Genomic DNA, 24,466 nt, shown 5'->3' with positions numbered 1-24,466 from the left:
GTTTGATTATTCTTTAAAACCAACTAAGAGAAGTTAATCTCATTGAACTTTTTATTCAATAAAAGAGTTCGATGTTTCTAAGTCTAATAGGACTATAACGTTCATTAAATGGACTTCTTTACACCTTTAAATGGATTAACTGTACATCTTCCCTTTCTAATTATGCAAGTCATTCAAATAGAATCAGAGATATAACTTACACAACGGGAAAATTGCCATTTATGAGTCCCAAGAACACATTTGCAGAAAGATCTCAAACATTTTTCTTACTAAGAGAAAGAATCATCAGGGGAGGGGCTATCCAAATGGGACTTGGTAGATTTAGTATAACTTTCATACTGCCAGCCCTCATGTTCACACATTTCTTTCCCCGGGGATCACATCATTAATCACAAGTCAAATATTACCAAGATAAGTTTTCATCAAAGTCCCTGTTATCTTCCTTAGACTGATACCAGGAATACAAAGATTACAAATGATTTCATGCAATTCCAGAACCTGTGGTAGGGGTCTCCTAAGGGCAAATGAAAATTTTCCTTATTTCTCTGCCCCCTTGGCTTTCATGATAATTAATTTTTTAAAAACATCACATATTAAGGGAAGGTTCTCATGTGCTTAATGGCATTGCTTCCCAAGGCACATACCAATATTAGAACTGGTTTGCCAAAGCAGGCCAATGTCTATCCAGTCTAGCTTCTGTGATTGATAGGAGTCCTCCATATGCAAGGCATTGAAGTAACAGCCCCTCTTCTGTTGTTTATCTCCAGTGTATGTATAAAATCCCTGAACATGGAGGTTCCATTTGGTAATCATGGCTAAATCATGTATTCTTAATGTTATATCCAATCTAAAATCAAGCTAGCATCAAATAGAAGTCCCACCCTAATAACAGAACTATAGTTAAGATTGCCAGGCATCAAAGTGTATCAAACATGACAATTATAAGCAGGAGTAGCTTTGCTAAGTAATCAACACTCACCCCCATTAAATTCATTAAGATACAAAAATATAGTGAGTCCACATTTAGTAACAACAGCAAAATTAAAAAATCATCAGGTCTGTATGGTATTCTGGCCTCAGAGGGGGAATTCAGAGGGGTGGGAGAGTGAGAAAGAGTGACTTGGCTGATAGGTTACTGTTCAGAATGTTTTCCAGTAAGCGGAATTACACAGTGCTTGTCAGTAGCAAGTGTCTCTATCCAAAATGTTGACATAAAAATCATATTGTTGGCTTATTGGTTGGGTGGAGGAAAGGATAAGTTTGCTATTCTGTTCCGTTATCTAGAGCTCCAGGTAGTGGCCAATATTTTCCACACAAACCAAGCATTCATGTGGTACTGAAGACTTGATCCAAGAGATATTTGCCTTCTGCAGAGATATTCAGTGTCGTGACTGAGACAGATAGATGAGGCAAACATTTTGTTTGCACCTGCGACCACTGGCAACATTGCATACTAAGGGGAATAGATGCCTCTTCCTTCCTTGAGAGTCAGCTTGGTGTAGTAGTTAGGAGTGCAGACTTCTAATCTGGTGAGCCAGGTTTGATTCTGCACTCTCCCACATGCAGCCAGCTGGGTAACCTTGGGCTTGGCCTGGCACTGATAAAGCTGTTCCGACTGAGCAGTAATATCAGGGCTCTCTCAGCCTCACCTACCTCACAGGGTGGCTGTTGTGGAGAGAGGAAAGGAAAGGCGACTGTAAGCTGCTTTGAGACTCCTTCAGGTAGAGAAAAGTGGTGTATAAGAACAAAATCATCATCATCATCATCTTCTTCTTCTTCTTCTTCCTCCTTCAGAGTAAGGTCAATGTTTGTTATATCTTACAACCAGATCTGATTGGCTACAAATCACATAAAATCAATCAAACAATCAATCAATCAATACATGTCACTATGACATTATTATTGTGCTCACAGTCCTTGATTGGCTGTGTTCATGCACTGGCTTTTCAGTTAACAATGAAACAGTGTCAAAGCAGCAGAGGGTGGAGGAGAAAGCTGCATGAGTCTCTCTCTCTCTCCCCCTCTCTCTGTGTATGTGTGTATGTGTGTCTGATAGAGGCAGAGATGGGAGGAGAGACCCAGGAGGAGTGGGGGGAGGAGTCTTTGTCTGGGAATGTGTGTGTGTGTCTCTGAGAGGGACCAGGAAGGATTTTGGGGAAGTGAGAGGTACGTGGGAATCCAGGAAGGAACGGGCAGGGAGGAATCCCTTTCTCCATGTGTTTGTGGATTCATGCCAGCTCAGCGCTGTGCCAGACACCTCCCCTCCTTATGTGGATGTGTTCCACAAAAGGGGTGAGAATTTTTGTTGCGAGATTTATTTTCTGACTCTTTTGGTTTAAAGAAGGCTGGTACACATTCTTTCCAGTAGCCAAATCCCTTCTCTGGAACCACCAGTATTCATCTTGAGTTTTTAACTGAGTCCTCTAGAGGCAGTTTCTAACAACATCACACCAGGGGTCTCTGCACTCATCACAGCTAACTTGTTTTTGACTGGATAGGGTATTTCCTGCTTTCTCTAGAACAGTGTTCCCCAACCCCTGGGCTGTGGCCCGGTAGCGGGCCGTAGAGCCCTCGGTACAGGGCCACAGCAGGGGGAAGGAGGCACCGGTGCACCAATGGGCGCGCCTTCCTTCCCCCCGTGGTGCAGCACTCGCTACACCGGGAGTGATCGGCTGCTTTGGCAGCCAAATCACTCAAGCCTAGGGGAGAGGGAGGCCCGGGGACCGGGGGGGGGGGAGAGGGAGAGCGGCGCTCGCCGGCAGGTGCAAACGCGCAGGCATGGCAGCTCCGAGCCTATGTGTTTGCGCCCGCTGGTGAGCGCCGCTCTCCCTCTTCCCCCCCTGGTCCCTAGGCCTCCCTCTCCCCCCACCCTGGTCCCCGGCCTGAAAAAGGTTGGGGACCACTAACCCATTCTTTGACCTAAATGAAGTATCATTCTAACTACCAATTTTTCTTTGCCAACTTTCCCCAGTTCTTCAGTCTGTGTTAAATTGCTCTCAGCCAGGGCTGAATTCTGAAACTACCAATACTCGACTCTTCTCAGCTAGGGCTGGAATCAATCTGCATTCTCCTCAGAATCCAGGGAGTCTTTCTGTGCTCAGCTGATGCTAACCAATCAGATATTTTGGAGCACCCTGTTACTCAAGGCTCTCTAGCTCTGTGAAGAATGAACCCTTCACAGTCCTTTATCTGGTTATACAGGACTTCTAAGCATCCATCACAGCTGCTTCCTTAAAAGGACTTTTGGAGTTTTAGAGGCACCCATGTTGACATTTCCAGTCACGACAAGGACATTTCTAGTCCTTTCAGCTCTGTCCTTTTGAGAGACAGTGTGTTGCAGGGGTTAGTGTCTGTCTAGGGACTGGGAGGCCCAGGTCAAATCCCTGTTGTCCCATGGAGGCCTGGGATCAGTCACACAGTCTCACCCTAACCAACCTCACAGGATTGTTGTGAGGATAAAGTGGAGAAGAGGAGAATGATTCTAGCTGTTTTGTGCTCCATTAGAGAAGAAGATGGGTTGTAAATAAATAATTTTCTGCATCATAGAGTTTGACCACAAATGAATAAATAGAAAGGACAGAATTCAGAGCAGTTTCCTTTTCTAAGAGATAGGAAGGATTACCTAAAGAGTAGCAGGGTGTGTGTGTGTGTGTGGGGGGGGGGGGAGGCAGGCTTCCCAGATGCAAACCATGCCAGGTGTAGCTTATTGACTGTAAGCCATCATTATATTTTAGTCTCTAACCAATTATCTAAAATGACGCTTTGTGGGTTCTTGTCTTTTGGGACTTGCAGCCACTCTTTTTACTCTCCTGTGGGATTGTATTTGATGCCTATAAAAATAAATATCTGCATTCTGGCTTCACATCCCCTTGAGGGCAGTTCAGGGATATAGTAGGGAAGAAAAATAATATTTTTGGTAATGTTTTTATAATAAATATTTGCTGTGCTTTATAACATGAGGCTGTGTGTCTAAAATGCCCATGGCAGGCATGGAAGACAGTAGGAAAACCAGGTGTTCACCCACAATTATTTACTTACAGGCAGCTCTGATTGCAGAAACATCCGCTGTTGCAGTTTGACAGTTTGATTTACTCACGACCACAATGGCATTCCCCCCCCTTTTCTCTTGCCCCTGCCAGCTGCTTTCTGCTTGCAGAGGCTGCGTTTCCCAAACTCCTGGGGCCAGGAATGCAATGGCTTGATTTGTTAACAGAGACTTCTGAGACTCTTTTCTAAGTTCCCTCTGAGAAACAGCCTATTGTTGAGATGAAACGGAAAATGCCATGTCTAAACCTATTCTGGTGACTTTGCCTGTGGTGGTCCTTTTGAGGGACCCTCTCTGCTCCCCCCGGCCCCAACTGAAGAGAGATGCAGCGTCAAAAACTTGTTGGGGCTTTTTTCTTTAACAGTCATTCTGCACAGAACAAGTGGTGACTACTGTACCCTAGAGTAAATGTTGTAACAAATCCCCATAAGTCCCTGTCCTACCTGGGGACTGCCCCTATTGATATACATGATAGGGGTGGCCACTGTTAGTGTGGGCTTGAGCTGAAAGCTAAGGGATGGAAAGACACTGAGTGGAGGTTATGCAAGGAATTCATTCAAATAGAAAACTACTTGAGCTGTAAACCAGGAAGATATCTCCCCCCCCCCTGCAACAGATTTCCTAGATTGTATGAGTCAAACTACTGTTCCGCAGTCACAACATGGTGAAAAGAAATGCTGCATGTTTTTCGGTAAAAATTATAATATATAGCACTCGGAGCTTTCGCTTTCAAAAACTACCAAATAAATGGTCTACGTACTGATATAATGTTCTTATTTTCTCCCGTCTCTCCATCTATCCAATACATAATTCATCCATGCTCTAAGGTGGTGGTCCCCAACCTTTTTATCACTAGGAACCAGTCAATGCTTGAAAATTTTCCTGAGGCCTGGGGGGGGGGTAGTCTTTTGCCGAGGGACGTTGCTGCCGCCTGAGCCCCTACTCTGCTTGCTTTCCCGCTGGTGCCTCTGACTTCCCCCTGGGAAGGCGCTAGGGGGCGCTGCCAGCAGCAGCTGCACAGTGCCATGCCAAGAGGGAGCCCCAGCCATGGTGGCCGCCGGACAGCACCAAAGGTGAGCCGGCGGCAAAGTGGCAGGGCAGCACTCAAGGCAGCAGCTAGGGAGGAGGACGAGGAGGAGCCATGGCCTGATACCGGTTCCTGGACCGGGGGTTGGAGACCACTGCTCTAAGGAACTCAGGTTTGGTATACACGGTTCATCCCACATCCCTTTTATGGTCACAAGAACCCTGAGAAATAGTTTCGGCTGGGGGGAGTGACCGGCCCAAGGTCACTCAGAGGGCATACGCTAAAAAGGGATATGAACTTGGGTCTTCTCAGTCCTAATCCAGTACTCTAACCATTGGATTACACTGGCTGTCTCCTGGTTCTTGCTTTGTCTTTGTTTTCTAAAATAAAAAGACAGGTAAGGTCAAACATAGGTCTTCCTGTGTTTATATTACATTGCCTCTACATCCCCTGGGGTCTAGGAATGGGCTAAGAGGATACAGATAAAAATAAATCTAGAAATATACATATACCACCAGATCAATCAAATTCAGTGTTGATACTTCCTTGGTCAGTTTTCTCAGTAGGACACTATTGCTTTGCTCTCACTGTGATCACATCAGTTATCCAGTAATTAGAATCAATGTTCTAGCACTACAGCTTGGTTGCTGTCTCATTCTTTTCCTTGACCTATTTGGCTTCGGAGTCCAAACATGATGATAACATATCCCTTTTAGCACATTCTTGCCATCTCCAGCTTTCATTTTGACCTGAAAAGTCATAGCACAAGAAGAGCATATTGATTTATATATTTACCTCTTCCTAAGGCAGTTTTACTTCAAATACTTCAGCGGAGTTTTTTTTAGAAAAAGGATAACATAATTTAACTAAAATAAAAAAAAAACAGGGTAACAAAAGAAATGAATCAAACTGTGGCAGCTGAAAACAGCCTGCACAAATCATGCGTTAAAACAGGGGTAGTCAACCTGTGATCCTCCAGATGTCAATGGACTACAATTCCCATGAGCCCCTGCCAGCGTTTGCTGGCAGGGTCTCATGGGAATTGTACTCCATGAACATCTGGAGGACCACAGGTTGACTATCCCTGCTTTAAAAGATGGGAAAACTCTCAAAATCCTTCAAAAATACAAATGATTTCTGAAAGCAATTTTAAAATAGCATTGATCAAAACAAACTGCAACTTGTCAAGAACAGTCAGCTCTGGGGAGATGGTTCTTTTCAGTCCTCTTACCAAAAGACTTTCAGTAAAGTACTGTCTCCAAAAGATTGTAAGTCTCCAAGACCACAAAATCAACAGTAAAGAAGGTCCACTCAGGAAGATCTCACACTATAGGCAGGTTCATAAGAGTGCAAATTGTTCCACAGGTTCCCAGGTCCTAGGAGGTCTAGAGTTTTAAAAATCAGAACCAGCACGTGGAATTGGAATTGAAAACAGACAGGGAGCCAATGAAATTGTGGCTACTCAGGTGATATTCTCCATTCTTTGCTGCCTATATCTGTCTTGCTCAGATTTTCTCCAGGCCTCGTTCATTTCTTTTGACCACCTTTTTTCCCCATATCCCCATCATTCAGTAAGCTCAAAACACTGGTTTAGAACTCAACATGCATTTCAGTTCTCTTTCTTGACATGATATAATTTGACCTGGTTTAGCAGGACTCATGGACTACAGGTCTAACCCAAAGGCTTGTCTGTGGCTACCTGTCCAGATTTAACTTCATGCATTTTGGTTACCATGTGGAGGCTACTGGAAATATATCAGCATGTTGGTGGTGGCAATTATAAATGATTGAATCAGCTTTAAATAGCTCAAATCCAATACTGTTTTCATAACAAAAGTATTGCTTACAAAGAAAAAATGTGCAATCCGACATTCTGCATTCAGCTAGGAGTGTGCCGGAGAGATTTTACAGCTGTTTTTTTTTTTAATCCTTTTGTGCATGTAGGCGGTCTTGATGAACCCAAGCTATATGACTGAGTGTTCAGGATCTAGCTACCGGAAGATTTTTGTATTTCTTTAAAGCCTTGCTGGATTATCTTTTTTTGTGTTAGAAGTAAGAAACAATTTCTCATTTGTTATAGGCAACCCAGGGATATTTCTTCATGGTTGCACTTCTACATTTTCTATCTGACATATGTGGCCCCAGAGGTGAATGGACGGCTGCTTGCTGATCATATAACTAAGAACACACCATGTATTTGTTTATCAGACCACAACTTTATCAGACCACAAACTACAGTTTGGCTTGGCATAGAGCAATGAATCCATGGCACTGAGTGACCTGTCTGCTGCCTGGTGGGAAACCTGCCCATCAGCACACCTGCAGAAGGTAAGTAATCTGGGATGACAGCTCTGTGGTTCCTATTTGTTGTGTAACTCTTGCACCAGCAACATAATCATGCTTTGCTTCATGCTTTTTGTGACATACCTATCATAGACTCTGGTTCCAGTGCAGTTCTATGCCTAGCCTTTGGAAAGAGTGACCTGGTTCCCTCTTTATTTTTATTGCACCAACTGCTTACTGTTGGAATGACATTGGCACTACGTTTGTATCTGATCTCAACAGAGATGTCAACTCAATAACACACTAGAAGTACCCAATGGATAGCATGAGCTTGGAGCCAACACTCAGAGTCAAGCTGAGGCTTGTTTTCTGCAACCTGACAAGCCTGGAAAAAGATTAATGCTAAATATAACATTAATTGAATTAACTCCTCCTTTCCCTAAAGGCAGACCCAAGTGGTTTGGATGCCTAGAGGCTATCTAGCAAACACAATGAATATTTTCCCTGTTAATGTCAGTCAAAGCTTTAGAACAAGGTAGATTTAAATCAAATGTTTGAAAATATCACCTGGAACATGCATGCAGTTTGATTCATTAATTTAAATTGCTCCCCCTGGAACTCAGGGTGAGTTAGAGAAATGCTAATCATAAAGATTCTCCTCTCATGTCCTCATGGCCATCCATAAGATGAAGATGATCAGAAATGTGGATGGTAGGGAGAGTTGCTTCTTCTTATATATGCTTAAGTGTGAGCAAGCTCTGAATCTGATAATCTAAGATCATTTATGCACTGGAGGTTTCATGCTGGGCTACAGGCTGGAGATTTAATCGTGGCAGGTTGCCCCACCTCTTCGTGCACCCATACGGGGGAGCATTTGGCCCCGTGCACCTCATCCGTCCCCGATTTGTGCTTCTGCACGGAAGCTGGGGCAGTGAAATTCCCAGTGCGTAAACGGTCAATGTCCACTTTCCACATTAATCTTGAAAAATGTAGGCACATTTTTGTAAGGCACTTTCCCCATGCCATTAATGTGTGAAAGTCAAACCATATGTTTTCCTCTCATCTTCCCTGTACCCTCCAGAAGGACTTGTGATCAGTGGTTCACCTGCAGTTCCATGTTCAGAACTCAGTTCCTAGGTTCATGGGAGTCTGATTCAAATTGGGATGGTAGTGCCCGAGGAGACAAAACTTAAGTGTCACCCAATGCCATTTTCTGAAAGTGAAATGGCCCCAGAGAGCTGCCATTTGCCCTATTTGCAAAACTCACATGTACTGACTGCTATATGTATGTTTCACCACAGAACTGCATAGATCTGATCAAAAGATCTAATGATGTATCTGGAGAGCTTATGCAGGAAATGAAATGTACAGCTGGGATAAAAACTTTTGAAGATGGAATGTAAATGGAGGCACATGGGAAATCCACAAGACTTTATGGACAGTTTTTTAAAAAGTTTCATCTTTGTTATTTTATTTGTTAAAAAAGACAGCAAAATCCAAGGCTGCATACTTCTAGAACCGTTGGCCTCATTCAGGAAAAATTCAAACAAATATGTTCCAAAGGCTCATCACGTGCCAGTTTTCTTGGCTGGAAGTGAAAGATCCCAGTTCTCACTTTTAAGTTGTCCTAGTCCTCAGCCCTGGACTTTCCAAGCATCAGTTCTTGTGCAGGAGAATTTTAACCATTTGCAAAAAACAAAAATGGGGAAACAAAATGCCCAAAATATTCCAGGTTTGTCTACCCATTCTAGTTTTGTCAAGTCTTTTCAACAGTTGTTTAAAGTTAATCAGTATTAATATCCTCATACTGCACCACTCTAACCACTATACCACATTGGTTCACACTAGTCTTACCCTTTGATTCATACATATCAGTCCAAAGCTGATAATTTTATTCATTCCCACCCCCCACCCGAAGGCCCAGCCCAATTCTTGAACTTGAGGTTCAGTCGGAACTTATAACAAAATAGTGAATTTCTTCTAATCAGTTCAGGAATTCATCTCATTTTCTTAAGCTATAGGTCCTTCCAATACATTTGTTCACATGGATCCAGTTTGTAGGTTAAAATATTCAACAATGAATATAAATGTCAGTTAGAAGAAATCTAATATAAGCATACTTATATTGCGATTTCTTTTCTGGAAGCAAGATGACTTATGTGAACTGATACCAGCTATAACTGCACAGTCCCTGACCTGACCTGGATAGCTCAGACAAGCCCAATCCCATCATATCTCAGAAGCTAAGCAGGATGGGAAACCTCCAAGGATTTGGGTGGTAATTCCTTCAAGGAATACCAAGGGACATGATGTGGAGGCAAAAAATGGCACATCATCTCCCAACATTCCTTGCCTGGCTGCCAGACAATCCTCAGATCTCCTGGCTACACTACACATGCCATACAGTAAATATATAAATGGACAGTCCGTGCTTCAAAGGCCACCTCTGTAATTGACTTGCTAGGGGTCAAGTGAGCCATCCTTCAGTCCCCTGTCTGCCGCATGGGGATATTAATATTGACCTACTTTAAACAGCTGTTGAAAAGACTGCAACATGTAAAGCACCTTGAACACTGACAGTGCTACTTGAATGCTAAGCATTACTATTTGTCTTCCTTTGGAATGGCCTGTTGAGGTGGATGACCCTCCAGAGGCACCATGGATAGTAAACCTTGTAAGTCTGTGTGTAGTCAGAAGTGTCCCTCTTACCTTGTGAAATTTTAGAACAAAGAACTATCGTTTCATTTTTAAATGCTGAGCATCAATGTGGTGCATTTGGAACAGCATGGTACATTCTGAAAAGGAAGCTTATCATCTTTGGCCTAATTAGTTAGCTAATTTTTGTTCAATCCTTTGAAAATAGAAAGCACTATGTAAGGGGTAAGCAAGTATTACTAAGGAGTCACAAATCCTTTTTTTTCCCCTTCTTACATTTACATTTTATTTTTACCCGGTCTTGTTAATTGCTTCCTGGCTTTTATGGAACAAGTTCATAGTGGCTATAGATGCTTTGCATTCATTCAGAGCTTCAAGGTTTTCAGAAGTGAGGCTTTACTATACCTTTGAGCCCTCCATTTGTGTTATTTGTGACACAGACATGTGATAGAATACAAAGCTGTGTCACAAGCTATAAGCCAAATCTTGATCTGCATCAGCAACTTTATGCATGTGGCTCATCAAAAAAGATCTAAACCACTTCAGTGCATGTCCTCTACTGCCACCTCCAATTTCCAAACATCTTAATAAGGTTACATGATCCACCACATCAAAGGCCATGGATGTATCTAACTGCATTAACAAAGATGCACAGATCTGATGGATGCACCACCCATAGCCAGGCCTAGAGCCAGATATATTCATGGGAATATTGACAGCCATCTACCATATACAGCAATGAGAGACCCATGTGTTCATGGGGCTCTGAATAACAACCGGTATTTATGTAGCATTTGCTACTTTATTTCATTTAAGAAAATGTAATCATTGTTACAACTAAGAGGGTAAAAAATGGCTGTCCACCAAATTTCTCTTAGACATTACTGAATTTTGGTTTGAGTCTTTAGTTTCTTTTATGGTTTCTACATACTAAAAACAAAAATGCAGTCATTCTTTTTCCCCCAACCCATATTAAGTTAATGAGATTGAAACAAGAAGGGGATCCATAATATTTCCCATGTATTCCCTTCCCCCGTTTCCTCTTTCCCTTCCCTGGCAGTCCCCATAATCTCTCTCCTTTCTCAATTCCACACCTGTCCCTTCATGGCTTTGCTTTACAGAAACCAAGGCTTGGAAAGCTCAGCAATATTGTTCTGATTACTTGGCAACCTCCAAAATGACCACTGAGAGCTCAGTGGGCATTGTTGTTTTGTTTTTTTTAAGCTAGAGGTATTATTTTTATTATTAGTGTTTTAGGGGAAGGTGTTAATTCTTCTTGTTTTAAGATTTCAAATCTTCCTGCAAACGTGGGTCTTCTTCAGGTTTGTAGGGAAATCCCCACTATCTGTTCCTTGCACCATTGTAGATCTACTGATCCTCACTGTATGGCCTGGTCCAGAATTAAATATATAGTACAGTTGTTAATGTGTGGTTTTGTGTCTACTTCATATAACTGACACAAAAATGTCAGGAACAAATAGAAATGGGAAATTTACTAATTAAAAAAAAACAGGACCAAATGGTCTTCTTGGCCATGTATGAATGTTTTTTCATGGTTTAAATTTAATCCATAGTTAAGAGGACCATTTTTGAACTGGATGTTCATAATCTGCATACACTACCAAATTTTACTTTCCCACACCTTTGGAAGACTGGAGAAAGGGAACTCATTAGGCCAAGGCTTGTTGAGGAGAAAGTAGTGGAGAAAGTAGACAGTCTTTCTGAGTGTGGGTGGGTGAGGGGAGGGGGGGAAGAATGTTCTCTGAACCAAGCAAAATCTTCCAGCATCTTATCTTTTGTTCAGAGGAGTATCCAGCTGGCACAGCTGTAGGACTGATAGCCCTAGGTCAGAATGGCAAAAGGATGTTATGCAAGGCATTCACTTGCAGCCAGGAAATGAATGCTGATGGATCACAGCTTGATTTATGGTGCCCATCCACCAAGTACAAAATTCTCCTGCAACAAGCACTGAATCATGAAAGGGTGTGAGTCTTTGCAGCAAAAGGCTTTGAGCAAGGGGGGGGGGGCAGAGGAGGACCTTGAGAAGAAAAGCATAAGATACATACTGAAATGGGGGCACTGCTCCTACTGGAATACTTCATAATTTAAAAAACACTCTTTTTATTTAACTAGCACAGGCAGTGGAACTAGGGGAGAAATTGAAATGGGAGCCTATGAGAAGAGCTAAAATAGAACTTTGCATGCTTCTCATGTGCTTGAGGTCCATTACGGTAACCTTAGATTCTACAAGCAAAGTTATGGGTCAATGCAAACAAATTAGAGTTCATCCCTTGCAATGCAGGAAGATTAAGACACAGGAAGCTGCCTAGTGCTGTGGGGATAGACTGGCCTTTCTTTGGAAGCACAGGGACAAGTTGGTAGCCTTTTAAACAGCAATGAGATGAAAACATCTTTCCACACTTTGTTTGAAATAGATGTTCCTAGATAAAGAATAGTTTTTAAAAGTGGGGGGGGGGGGTCTGGAAATGAAGCCTTATGTTGTATTTAAACTGTTTCATCTCCTCTTTTCAGAGGAAGGCAAAAGCATTTCTCAATGAAATTCTCATAATAAAAATCCATGTAATTTGTGTTGTATGGCAGTGGGTGGAAGAATAGGCAACTCTCGTCCACAGTGCCACGCACTGAACAAATCATGTGACTGACAAGATATGCCAGACTCCATTACTGACTCCTACTGGTTCTCCATCACAACTACAGCTTCAAAATGGTCACCCTCAATGCTGCATGTGTTGCTGGCAACTGCATGAATGTTCAGCTGACACAAAGGGTCATGACCTGGTAGCAAACTGTAGCTACCCTACACCTCCAAGAGAAGGGTACTCTCTTTGTCCTATCATGACTTGATAGGGTTTGTATCTTCTTTTCTAACAGTGTCCAATATTGAACGAAGTTTGAGCCCAGGGACACCTTTTACCCACAAAGCTTTATTTAAGGTGCAAGAAAGCCAGCTTGGTGTAGTGGTCAAGAATGGCATCTTCTGATCTGGAGAGCTGGGTTAGATTTCCTGCTCCCCCACATGCAGCCAGATGAGTGTCATTGGGCTCACTACAGCAGTGATAGAGCTGTTCTGACTGAGCAGTGATATTTATTTATTTATTTATTTATCATACTTATATACCGCCCTCCCCGGAGGCTCAGGGCTATATCAGGGCTATCTCAGCCTCACCCTCCTCACAGAGTGTCTTCTTCTTCTTCTTCTTCTTGTTAGCCACTTGTGGTCTTCCCTGAGCAGAAAAGATCTGGCCACTGTGGTACATACCTTGCTTACATAGAGACGAGATTGCTGCAGTGTGCTGTGCATGGGGCTGCCCTTGAAAAGTGTTCAGTTGTTTCAGAATACTGCAGCCAGAATGTAGGCTGGAGTGTATCATAGGAACCATATCATTCTAGACTTGGGGCTGCTTGGGATGCAGAAGGCTTAATTCCCATCTGCTCCAGGTAAAGGAATCAGGTAGTCAGTGATGTGAAAGATCTCAATCTAAGACCTTGGAGTAGGCAGTACTGATCTCGCTGTGCAAAAAGGTCTGATTAGGCAGCTTGCTGTGTCCATGCGTACACTAGCTCTCAGTCTGGTTTTTGGCACAATTCAAGGTGCTAGTATTAACCTTAAAAGCCCTATTTGGTTTGGGATCAACATACCTGAAGGGCCGCATAAATCCTTTGGAACTTATCTGACCACTGTTGTCATCTTCTGAGTCCTGCTTCGGGTGCCCCTGCCTTCTGAGGTTAGATTCTTGTACGTCACTTTTTGTTATTGTCTTCCACCAGCAAGTGAAGACTTAAAAAATTTTCATTTTATTTTCCCTCACTGATAGCTCTCTCCTTCCTGATGTTTTAATTGTTTTTTTTTATGTGCTTGATCTCTGGTTCTAATTGCTTTCATTATTATTTTATTGGTTTGAGTGGTTTTTAAGATGTAGTTTTGGTCTTTGGTGTAATGGCCAACTTGGTGTAGTAGTTAAGAGTGGCGGCTTCTAATCTGGTAAACCAGGTTTGATTCCCCACTCCTCCATGTGCAGCCAGCTGGGTGACCTTGAGCTAATCACAGTCCTGTCAGTGCTGCTCTCACAGAGCAATCCTGTCGGCGTTCTCTCAGCCCCACCTACTTTGTATCTGTTGTGAGGAGAGGAAAGGAAGACTATTTTGAGACTCTTTTGGGTAATGAAAAGTGGGATATAAAAACAGACTCTTCTTCTATATATGCTTTTAATTTGTTAGCCACATTGGTGACCCTTATGGAGACAGAAAGGCTAGATATAATTGTAATAAATAAATAAACAAACAAACAAATAAATAAATGCGAACTATATACCATACTGCTTCACACAAAACACACCAGAGAAATAGTGTCTTGAATTAGAAATAAGGGCCAAGTTTTAAAAGTTATGATATTATGAGCAACAACTTTTCCCCCCAAATTCCCAGGTCACAGCATGCATGGAACATTTTCTCATACTGAAGTCATTTAGGCAATTCCTTCTTTTATGGAGATCCACTTGCTCATGGGTGCTTGATCTTTGACCCTCTCATTCACCTGATGTCCTTTCCATAACAGTTGGGATGCAAAGGCCCTTCCCTTTCACTGGTTGCAGACCATAGCAAGGTTGAGAGCCAGTTTGGTGTAGCGGTTAGGAATGCGGACTTCTAATCTGGCATGCCGGGTTCGATTCTGCACTCCCCCACATGCAGCCAGCTGGGTGACCTTGGGCTCGCCACAGCACTGATAAAACTGTTCTGACCGGGCAGTGATATCAGGGCTCTCTCAGCCTCACCCACCCCACAGGATGTCTGTTGTGGGGAGAGGAAAAGGAAGGCGACTGTAAGCCGCTCTGAGCCTCCTTCGGGTAGAGAAAAGCGGCATATAAGAACCAACTCTTCTTACATTCCATCAGCCTGGCACAGCTGAGAGCCACAATGCTCAGAGGTACACTTTCCCTCCCTGTTTTCTGAGCTCCTCTCCCCTCAACCTTATGATGATTTACAATGATTGGGGGGGGGGCATATGTGGGCCCCCTTTTTCAAGGGGATTCTGTAATGTGTAAACAATCACCATCCTAACCAGCTCTAAATGGTTGCTCTGGCTTTTAGCAGATTTGTTGATGCTTCAGTGACTAAAATTCACAATGTTTTCCAGCCCAGTTTCATTAATTTGTGGCCTGGCGTTCATTAGAACAACAAGCCTCGGGGGGGGGGGGGACTAAACACATTAGCATCTCTCCAACAAGGTGAGCCCAAGGCCCACAAATTTTCTGGGTGGGAGAACGACAATCTCTTCTAAAACTCTATAAAGCTTCATTCCCATCCCATGAGGTGGAGGGAGGACATTAGAGCCCCCCCCCCCACCCAAATGACTTGGTTTTTCAAAACAACCTTTATCACTCAAGATGGAGGAGCTACTGTCATTAATTAGATTCCACACCAATGCTCCTAACGGAGCCACCCGGGAAATAAAAGAAAACAAGACGATACTTGCCTTAACCAAGAGAGAATTCTCTGAATGGCTGGAAATCATCTCCGTAAGTGGTTTTAATAACTATATACTGTACAGTAAATACAAACTGGTCTGTGGAGTGGCAAAAAATAATGAAGTAATTAGATGAACTATTATGAGCACCTGTGACACTGATTAGCACAAGTGCATCTCAGGCAGGAGTTTGCCGGATGACACAGTCAAAAATGTTTTGAAGCTCAGCAAACTCAGGGATGGTGCTGATTTTAGCAGCAGGCAGGCACAAGAAGAGCATCCTTTCACCCACCCCGAACTTCCTGCAGCCCCGCTGCAGTAAAGCGTGGAGGCATCAGAGAGAAAGCCAGGATGTGGAGTGCAGCAGAGTTTGTTATTCTGGTCTGTCTTGTATAAACAGAGGTTTTCTAAATTAGATTCCTGTTCCAATCCATTAGGGTTAATGCAGTTTTAATTAGTAGCTGATATGCAGCTGAGGAAAGATACCATTTCATGTCCTCTGTCTGAGGTTTTTTTTTTTAAAAAAAAAAACCCTGGGACTGCATGGAATTACAGGCAAAACAAGCAAGTGAAAGCTTTTTTTTTTTTTTTTGAGGAGGGGTACTTTTAAGAAGATTCAGGCAGTCAATGATTTCTCTCTCTTTCCCAGAGAGAGACAGAGAGGGTTGCCCCACACTGGCATTTTCAAGAGTGGGGAGAAAAGCAGAAGAGAGAGAGAGAGAGAGAGAGAGAGAGAGAGAGAGAGAGAGAGAGAACTTCTATAAAAGCTTGTTGGATGTTTCCTTGATGTTTTCCTGGGGATTCACACTGCAGGCAGGTGCAGCTACCAAAGGGCCGGATCTGCTTTCCCCCCTTGAAATCTGATGGCAGAAAGCCCAATGACCTGATTTCGAGGCCCCCAAATCAGCTGCACTGCTTGTCTTCCTTATCGCTTCTTACAAGCTTTGCAGTAGCAGACAACTGTGCAACTGAGGGCAAGGAAGGTCTCGCCGCTGTTCCGCTGTGGCAGATGTCTTAAATGCAAAGCTGCCTCTCTGGAGTCTCGCCTGCCCAACGCAATGATTCAGGGTCAGCGACAAACTTCTAGCACTGTTCCTTTCCCTCCCTTCCACAGTTGCATGTCCAAATGTGCTCTGATTGTTCTAACCAGGCACGACACACTTGGTGCCCATGTCACATTGACAGCTGCTGAGAGCCACGGTTCCAACCACACATGGGAATGTAATTCTGTGTGATTTTTGCAGGGTACAAGCATATCTTTTGAGTTTCAAAGCTTGCTAACAAAGGGACAGGGACATGCACATAGGAGATAGCTACTTGAGAGGCCATGTGATGTTTTGGATATAGTGTTGCACTATTGAAAGACCCAGGTTCCCATCCCCATTAAGTCCACTAGCTGACCTTAGACCAGACATAAGATTTCCACAGAGCCTACTTATGTGTGGCTCCATCCACACACTGGTCCAGCCAGTCCCAGTTGCCTTACTTATAATGTAACTCTAGCCCTAAATTTATGGTTCCGCTCACATTGACAGTACACACACAGGCAGGAGCACCCTGGTTCTGATGCTCACCTCCACATGACCGCAACTTGTGGGCATGGCTCTTACCTGTAGAAGTGAGATTCATGCATAGGATTCCACCCTGAAATCTGCTATGTTACTTTCTGAATATGACTAGTCACAGGAAAACATACACATGCATACTGCCTCTGTGAGGCTCACAGAGCCTCTGCTCATAAAACAGCAATCACATGCACACACACACACCCATGCCTACTCTTGCCACTGATGGGTTATGTGTACAGCTCTGTTGTTGCTCTCCCCTTTGGGATCTTAACTACACTACGGACTTTAATGTAGACCAAAAGCACACCATTAAGTGTGTTTCTAAACAAAATGTAAAATATTCAGACCAGAAGTTCCTTCAGCCTTTGTCACTTTCAACAAGAGAACATTTGCCTGTCTAAAATGCTACCCTGATCTGTGTACTTCTCCAAATAGCCTGTCATATACAACCAGTGCCACTCTGTAAAAGGAACAAAACCATGAGTATTTCTTGTCTTCCTTCTTGAAAAATAATGACCCATAAATGGTACAGATTGTCCCAGTGATAAATAAATGTAAATGTTGCTTGTCCTTTAAAAATATTAGAAGCAGTGGAACAATCTGAAACACTCCTGTGTGTTACCAGCCATAACTTCCTTAATTACAAACATTTTTTGAATGATCCAGGGTTCAATCTATCCAAAACTTAGCTTTGGCTGTTATTCTCCCTATTTCTCACTTTCAGTTTATTTTTCGTTCTAGCTCAGATTCCGGTGTCCTTGAGATGATGATACAGCAATTAACTGAAAGCTATACGAAACTTATATACATAGAAAAATCCAAGCGCAGCAAAACGAAGACTGATTGAAGTTAGTAGAACTGGGACAAACCATTCTGCCACAAGGCATTTCTGCTGAAAAACAGCAGTCTATATAGAAATGGAGATCACCCTGCTTCCACTTATGGGAATGGGCTACAGCTAAATGGTGAGTACATATTTTATTCCTTTGACCAGCATATTTATTTTCCAGGACCTGGTTTTCTGCATAGAGCAAAGCAGCCCTAGTGTGAATAGAGAAATAAGTGAATGTGGCTCCTTCTAATCTTGAGATGGCAAGATGAAAGTTGGGCCCAAAGGGAGCAGAGACAAATAAATAAAAGGAAATGGAAATATCACCCAGATTTTAGGACAAGAACATGATGAATACTTTGGTCAAGCAGTCATGGCAATCACCTTGATGGGGGGGGGGACACAATGACAACAGTCAGACCCTGTACCCTAGTGCACTGCTACAACAAAAAATGACCAAAGCCCAGGGACAGGGAGAGAGGAATGGATGGCAAACCCTGCAATTAGTCACCCTGCAAGCAGCGTGGGTGAAACTGGTTGGATGTGAAAGGACTGTGTGGCCTGGATGGGGAAAAGCCAGGGTAAGGAAGACAAGTTGCCCTGGGAACTAGGACTCAATTGGTTTGCCTCAGGGAGTTGGCCATGGCCTCACACTGGACTCTTCCTGCTAATGGTGCAACTGGAAGGGGATGGTCAGTGAGTAATGAGTGTTGAAGGAACAGTACCACTCCCTTCCCAAGCACAAGTTTTCTCAGGTAAAATTCAAGGCTGGCTGGAATCAGGACCACCCCTTCACACACACACACCTGCCACATTGGCATTGTCAGATCCCATGATCACCTTTCCAGTGGTATCATTTGGAAGGGATGGTTGTGTGGGCCAAATAGCTTGGATAGAAAATGGTAAGATGAGAAGGAAGATATTTATCTCTGTATGTCAAACTTGGCCCCTGCACTCACTTTGCCTGCAGGATGAGCATGAAGGGATGGATAAAAGCCTGGCACATGGGATGTGATACTCACGTGCACCAGGAGAGTCGTCCATGCCCTCTGTTCAGACACCTGTCCCATGTGGAGATGGAGCCATGGAATGCAAGGAGGCCTATTGGGAGATATCAAACCCAGAAGGTAGCATAACATTTCCATGACATGCTGGGTTTAAGCCAAGTCCATCATGGACAACTACCTCATGGTGTCCCTCAATGACTGATGACTTAAATCAGATCTGGTGCTAATAAAGATGGGCATCCATCCCTTGCCAGTGGGCTGAGTGAGAGATTGCTCCTGATTGGGACCCACATGAACCCCGACTTTTTGCACAATTGATGAGAGACAGTCATGCTCACACTGAGCATGAGACCTTTGCTGATTGGCTACTTCTCATGTGACAGAAAGAACCCCTAGTCATTTTACTTAAATGCCACCTGAGAAAAAAAGTCCTGGGGAAATAGAAGAGCGAAAGGGATGGCCCTTGACTGCAGAGAATGCAAGGATAATACATTCAGTGTCACAAGTCTTGATCACTAATGATTCCGCCAGGCTGCACAATTGTTGATGCTCCATGAAAGGTGCCAAGGCCAATGCTGTCTTCTGTTCTCCTGAATTTCTGTAAATGTTTATGATCTAGTCTCAGAGAATCCAGCTTGACCAACATTGACATGATTATTCATCCGTTCACTTGACTGGACTCTTGGAGTGTCGCTTTGTTTTAAGGGATGTTGAGTTGCAGCAGAAACAGTCTGAGGCCGGGTCCTTTACATCTCGTCGATGAATGGGCCCTTTCTGTATTTGCCATACAGTTTAATTAGCTTCCTGCAAGGGCTGTTTCTGTTTGGAAAACAAACTACGTTTCCCCTCCCCTTTCTACTTCCCACCACTGTTGCAGACATGCAGGCTCCTTGTTGTATTTTCTTCCCCCATTAACCAGTGAATTAATCATAATGGCTGCCAACCTATTAAATGCCACTTAATCTTGACGTGCATGTGGCATTAGACAAATTGGGTATCACAGTGTGGAAAAGATTGCTTAGGGCTGGGCAGCTGGATTATTTTAGGATTGCACTGACATGCGTCATGTGAATTCCAAAAAACTGAGCATTTGGGATAACAGAGAGGACAAATACTGTTTGATGAATGAACCAAAAGGGAGAAACCCTTCATTGTTGCCCAGATCATAGCAACAGATTCCTCTGACTCACTTCATTGGAGCAGTCTTTGGTTGGATGTGCAACAGACTAAACCCTGGATTTCTCTCTCTCTCTCTCTCTCTCTCTCTCTCTCTCTCTCTCTCTCTCTCTCTCTCTCTCTCTCTCTCTCTCTCTCTCTCTCAGATCAACAGAGGATCAGCAGGTTTAGCACCCATCTGCACGTCTTCTATCCTCTCAGCCACAGTCCTTCTGCACCTCGTGCCTGATGCTCTGACCACATACTAGATCACAAGCATATATATTATGGACTAGTATCCAGGCCTATTGTAACAGCTGGCTCTACAAAAGCGGGGCTGGAGGAGGTACAGCCACGGCATGGTAGGAGTTCTGTTGAGAGGCTGCAGCCTGGCTCCTTAGTGCTTGCTCTGGTGAAGGGGTTACCTGCGAGGCTGGCCTTGGAGGCTAGGGTGCAGTTTCACCTGGGCAGCCCTGCAAAGGCAGTCACATAGCTGTCTCTTGGTATGAGGTTTTGCCCACCAACAGGAAAAAGCCAGTCTGAGTTGGTCAGGGGTTGCTGGGCAGATCCCTCGGACTGCCTTTTTCCTTTTGATGGGACAGCCCCCACCACCACCCAGGACCAATGGCCTCCAGTTTTTGTGGGGCCTGAAAACCAGGTTTCATTAGGGGGAAGTTAGCAATTCTGTAACTCTAATACAATCTCAATGGATTCTTTTCTGACCAACTGTATGCAATTTTCCTTACGGCCACTAGATGGTGATTAACAACCATTCTGTTCACCGGAGTTGCCTGCTATCGCTAATGCTAAACTGAGGACGCACCTTCCAATAAAAGTTATCTTTTCTTACATCATATATGCAGCTTTACAGAAATTAGGCATATGACTAAAGTGTTTATCAACACCTACAAAAGCAATTTCTTGGGGACCAACCGTTTTGGAGAGCTAGGATGTCTTCTGCTGTACGTGACTTTCCGAGCCTCGATGCGGATCTGATTGCTCAGCTCGGAGCTCTAACATCGTTCAATAAATTATGCTCTCATTTGCAAAAAACACAGGTCTATATGACCATGCAAGGCAGTTTTGTGAAAGCCAAATTGGGAAGTAAAGGAATTAACGTCTGGGTACATGCCAAAAGCAGCTACGAGTCTCAGCAGCCTGGTCTGATCACCCAGAACCTAAGCTTGAAATGCATCACAGTTCTAATTGCAGCTGGACAATAAAATTGAGGACCAAATGCTTGTTTAAAAATAGGCATAATGGGCAGGAGAAATCCATGGTCCCAGCCCATCACATATAAACTGTTGGCAGCATCACTAGGAGACAGGTAGTCAGAATTTGTCAGTGGCTCCAAGAAGGAGGCTATTCTGGTATGGAGTGAGAAGATCACTAGGGTTATGGACCCCTTCCCCTTTGAGATATGGCTTATATTTCTCCTGATGGTTTGGCATGGCTCCTTAAAGTTGTCAGTCCCAAGATCACAGCCCAAACAAATGAGGAAATTAGGTGAAATGGGAATGGCTTAAGGATCTCCTGCTGACCAAATTCCCCACTGATTCAGCAGATACTGCAGGCGCTCCCAGTTGAAAGGCAGAGCAACACATCAAACTGGCTTCACATCTAATGATTGAAAATGGTCTCTTGATTGATATTAAAATATTTCCACATCACAGTTTGATTTATATATCTCCCAAGAATGCTAACATAGATAAAACAAGACCACAACAATGAAAGCAAATAGTTATAACCCAAACGAAGATACTGGTGGTTGGCAGTGACTGTAAATAAACAAATGAATGAAAGAGAATGATGCTACCAATTACATCTCAGCAGGAATACCCTTGCCTTAGATTGGCATCTAAACAGTAAAATATAGGGAATGTGGCAACCCCTTATGGGAGAGAAATCATTGAATTAATGCTATATATTCAGTGTTATTGTAAACTGCCTTGCATTTGGTTTTTAAGCGATTGGTACCACTGCAGAAAAGGCCCTGTCCAATGTAAATATCTGTCACAACACAGAGTGCAAGGGAAAACATAGCTGGTCCTTTAAGCAAGATTTGGTTAGGTCTCTGTGTTTCAAAACCAGCATTTTAAATTGGGCTTCGAAAATAATTTTGAAATGATGCTGTTGTAAAATCAGCGTGCTATTCTCTAAGTACCCTGCCCAGGGCAGAACCTGCATTACACCCAGCTTTAATTTGAAGATCTTTCCCAAAGACAGTGCTAAGTCTATTTTATTGTAGTATAAAGCATGAATAATTGCATCTGGCAGCAGTTTAAATAAGGAATATGCACTTCTGGGTATGCACTTGAATCAGGTGAGTTCTGATGCTCAGGGGGCAGATTATTTGCACCACTTCTTCACTCTTGCTGCAGATCTCTAACTCGCCCTTCCCTACATGCTCTCTTGCTGGATATTCCCTATACCCTAGGAACAGCATTTCAGGAGACATTTGGGCTAGGGAGTCCAACCCTGGTGACCGATATCCTTCAGTCAATGGGAATTTTCAGTGGAATCCATGACCATCTCCTGATCATTAAGATGAGGTCCTGTGTTGAAGACCACTACCAAACTGCAGACTGGCATCCTTAGGAAGACCGAAATTCCATTCCACTCATTGGATATACATAAGATGCATTTATTGCCCATTATATTTTATGTTGATATTGCTCTGATGATCCCTGAATTGTGTTACTGTTTTTTATTTAGTTTAGTCTAGTTATCTATTTTTTAAAATTATTATTATTATTCAGGGGCACATTGAATGCAACTTGTGTGGGATCATGGGACAGTAAAACACCTCTGTTGTGGTTTAATAGGGGTCTCATCAGGTTATAGTTGGCACCTATGCCAAGGGCCAGCTCATATCACAAACCTGCTACGAACATGCTTGAATCCAAGCGGATGAAAGCCCTCAGTCCAGGCAGAAAATAATAAGCAGCCGACTGCAGGGTTGTGTGAACTGTGAATCACAAAGGCATTCTCAAGAAAAGTCAAACATGAACCTGTAGATTCAACAGCGAGCTTGAAAATGGAATTTTAAAAAAAATCAAGAAAGAAGGAAGCAAAAGCTATTTGATTTAGCTCTGGAAAAGCAGCCAACAGCCTGAGAGTTAGCAATATTGAAGGAGATGAAGGATGTAGAATCAGTGTTAAGCCCCAGATGGGAAAATGATCCTGTCACATGGAAACCACAGAAAGGTTTGCAGGGGCTTTCGGTGGAATCAGGCCCCAGTTTGCAATTGTACTTCTGAGCAGGAAATGATAAGAAGTGCCTTCCACATAAAAAAGAAAAGAGAAACTATCCACAAGCCTCTTATAGAAAAGGGGCATTTTAACTTCCAAAAGTATGGAATTTTGCACCCCTCCCCTACCAGGATCACAAGCTCAGGAAACAAACCCCTGTGCTTCGACATCTCAGCTATTTTAGTCACAACTTTTTCCATTTTCTAATTTTAGGCATGCAATATTTTGTAAAATAATTCATCATTGCCATTCCCAATGGGGCTGGAAGGGGGTAACTCTGCTTAGGATGGCAATGTAAATTAATTTTTTAAAATCCCTCTGAATTAATTTTAAGGTTGTAGATTTTTATGAAGTTAAATTATTTACTAATAAAAGTACCGTACAAGGAATGAGTACCAATTTAGAAGAGACATTCTCTTCTCTTGCACGCAGAGAAAACCGCTGCTTCTCAGATGGGATGGATCTAGAGGCAGTCAGCTTCCTTTGGGTTTTTCCTGCAGAGGTGTGGACTGCAGAGGTGGGAATGGGACTGAGACATACCTTCCCACCTGCTTTTGGCATTTGTCAAATTGTTTTTGCTGGGATTTTCTAGTTAGACGCGAGTTCCTTTGGACTTGTTGCTTCTGTTCACATTTGGAGGCCAGGCTCTAGAAAACACAGCACTCTCAGATCATACGCTGGCTTCCTTGCTCTCCTTCTTGGAGATGAACACACAAACCTGATGGATTGTCTATGCACAGGCTTGTTTGAATGTCACACCGCAGGGTGGAAGGTCTGTGATGGGGCAAGAATGCCAACTGGTTGAGGATGCAAGGTGAGCTTTTCTTTTACCTCCTTCCTTCCTTCCTTCCTTCCTTCCTTCCTTCCTTCCTTCCTTCCTTCCTTCCTTCCTTCCTTCCTTCCTTCTTTCCTTGATTTAGAGACCACCCCTCTCCAAGCGGTCTGTGTACACCCAGGGAACGGAGGATATGTCTCATCCAGCCCAAGCATAATATGCTTTTTCACAACTATTCTTTTATTGCTGACAATTAATTAACTGAACACATGTGCACATCAAGCTGTCTTATTATGAACTAGAATATTTGTCCATCAGGGCCATGAGTGTTAACTCAGACGAGCTGCAGCTCTCCAAGGTCTGAGGCAGAGTTCTTTCACATCAC

At 43.2% G+C, this 24,466-nt stretch overlaps 1 long non-coding RNA gene across 1 annotated transcript; it reads left to right on the top strand.

The window, feature by feature from the left end:
* Positions 1-7,143: 7,143 nt before the first annotated feature.
* LOC143842643 (uncharacterized) lies at positions 7,144-20,988 on the top strand. The gene is made up of 3 exons (XR_013233247.1): positions 7,144-7,400; positions 17,805-18,028; positions 20,222-20,988. It is a non-coding gene; the product is annotated as an uncharacterized LOC143842643 (long non-coding RNA).
* Positions 20,989-24,466: the final 3,478 nt, after the last annotated feature.

The sequence above is a fragment of the Paroedura picta genome, chromosome 8, assembly GCF_049243985.1.
Source record: "Paroedura picta isolate Pp20150507F chromosome 8, Ppicta_v3.0, whole genome shotgun sequence".
In the NCBI taxonomy this organism is placed as follows: Eukaryota; Metazoa; Chordata; class Lepidosauria; order Squamata; family Gekkonidae; genus Paroedura; species Paroedura picta.
The sequence above is the reverse complement of the archived record's forward strand: the minus strand, read 5'-3'. Positions and strand labels throughout refer to the sequence as shown.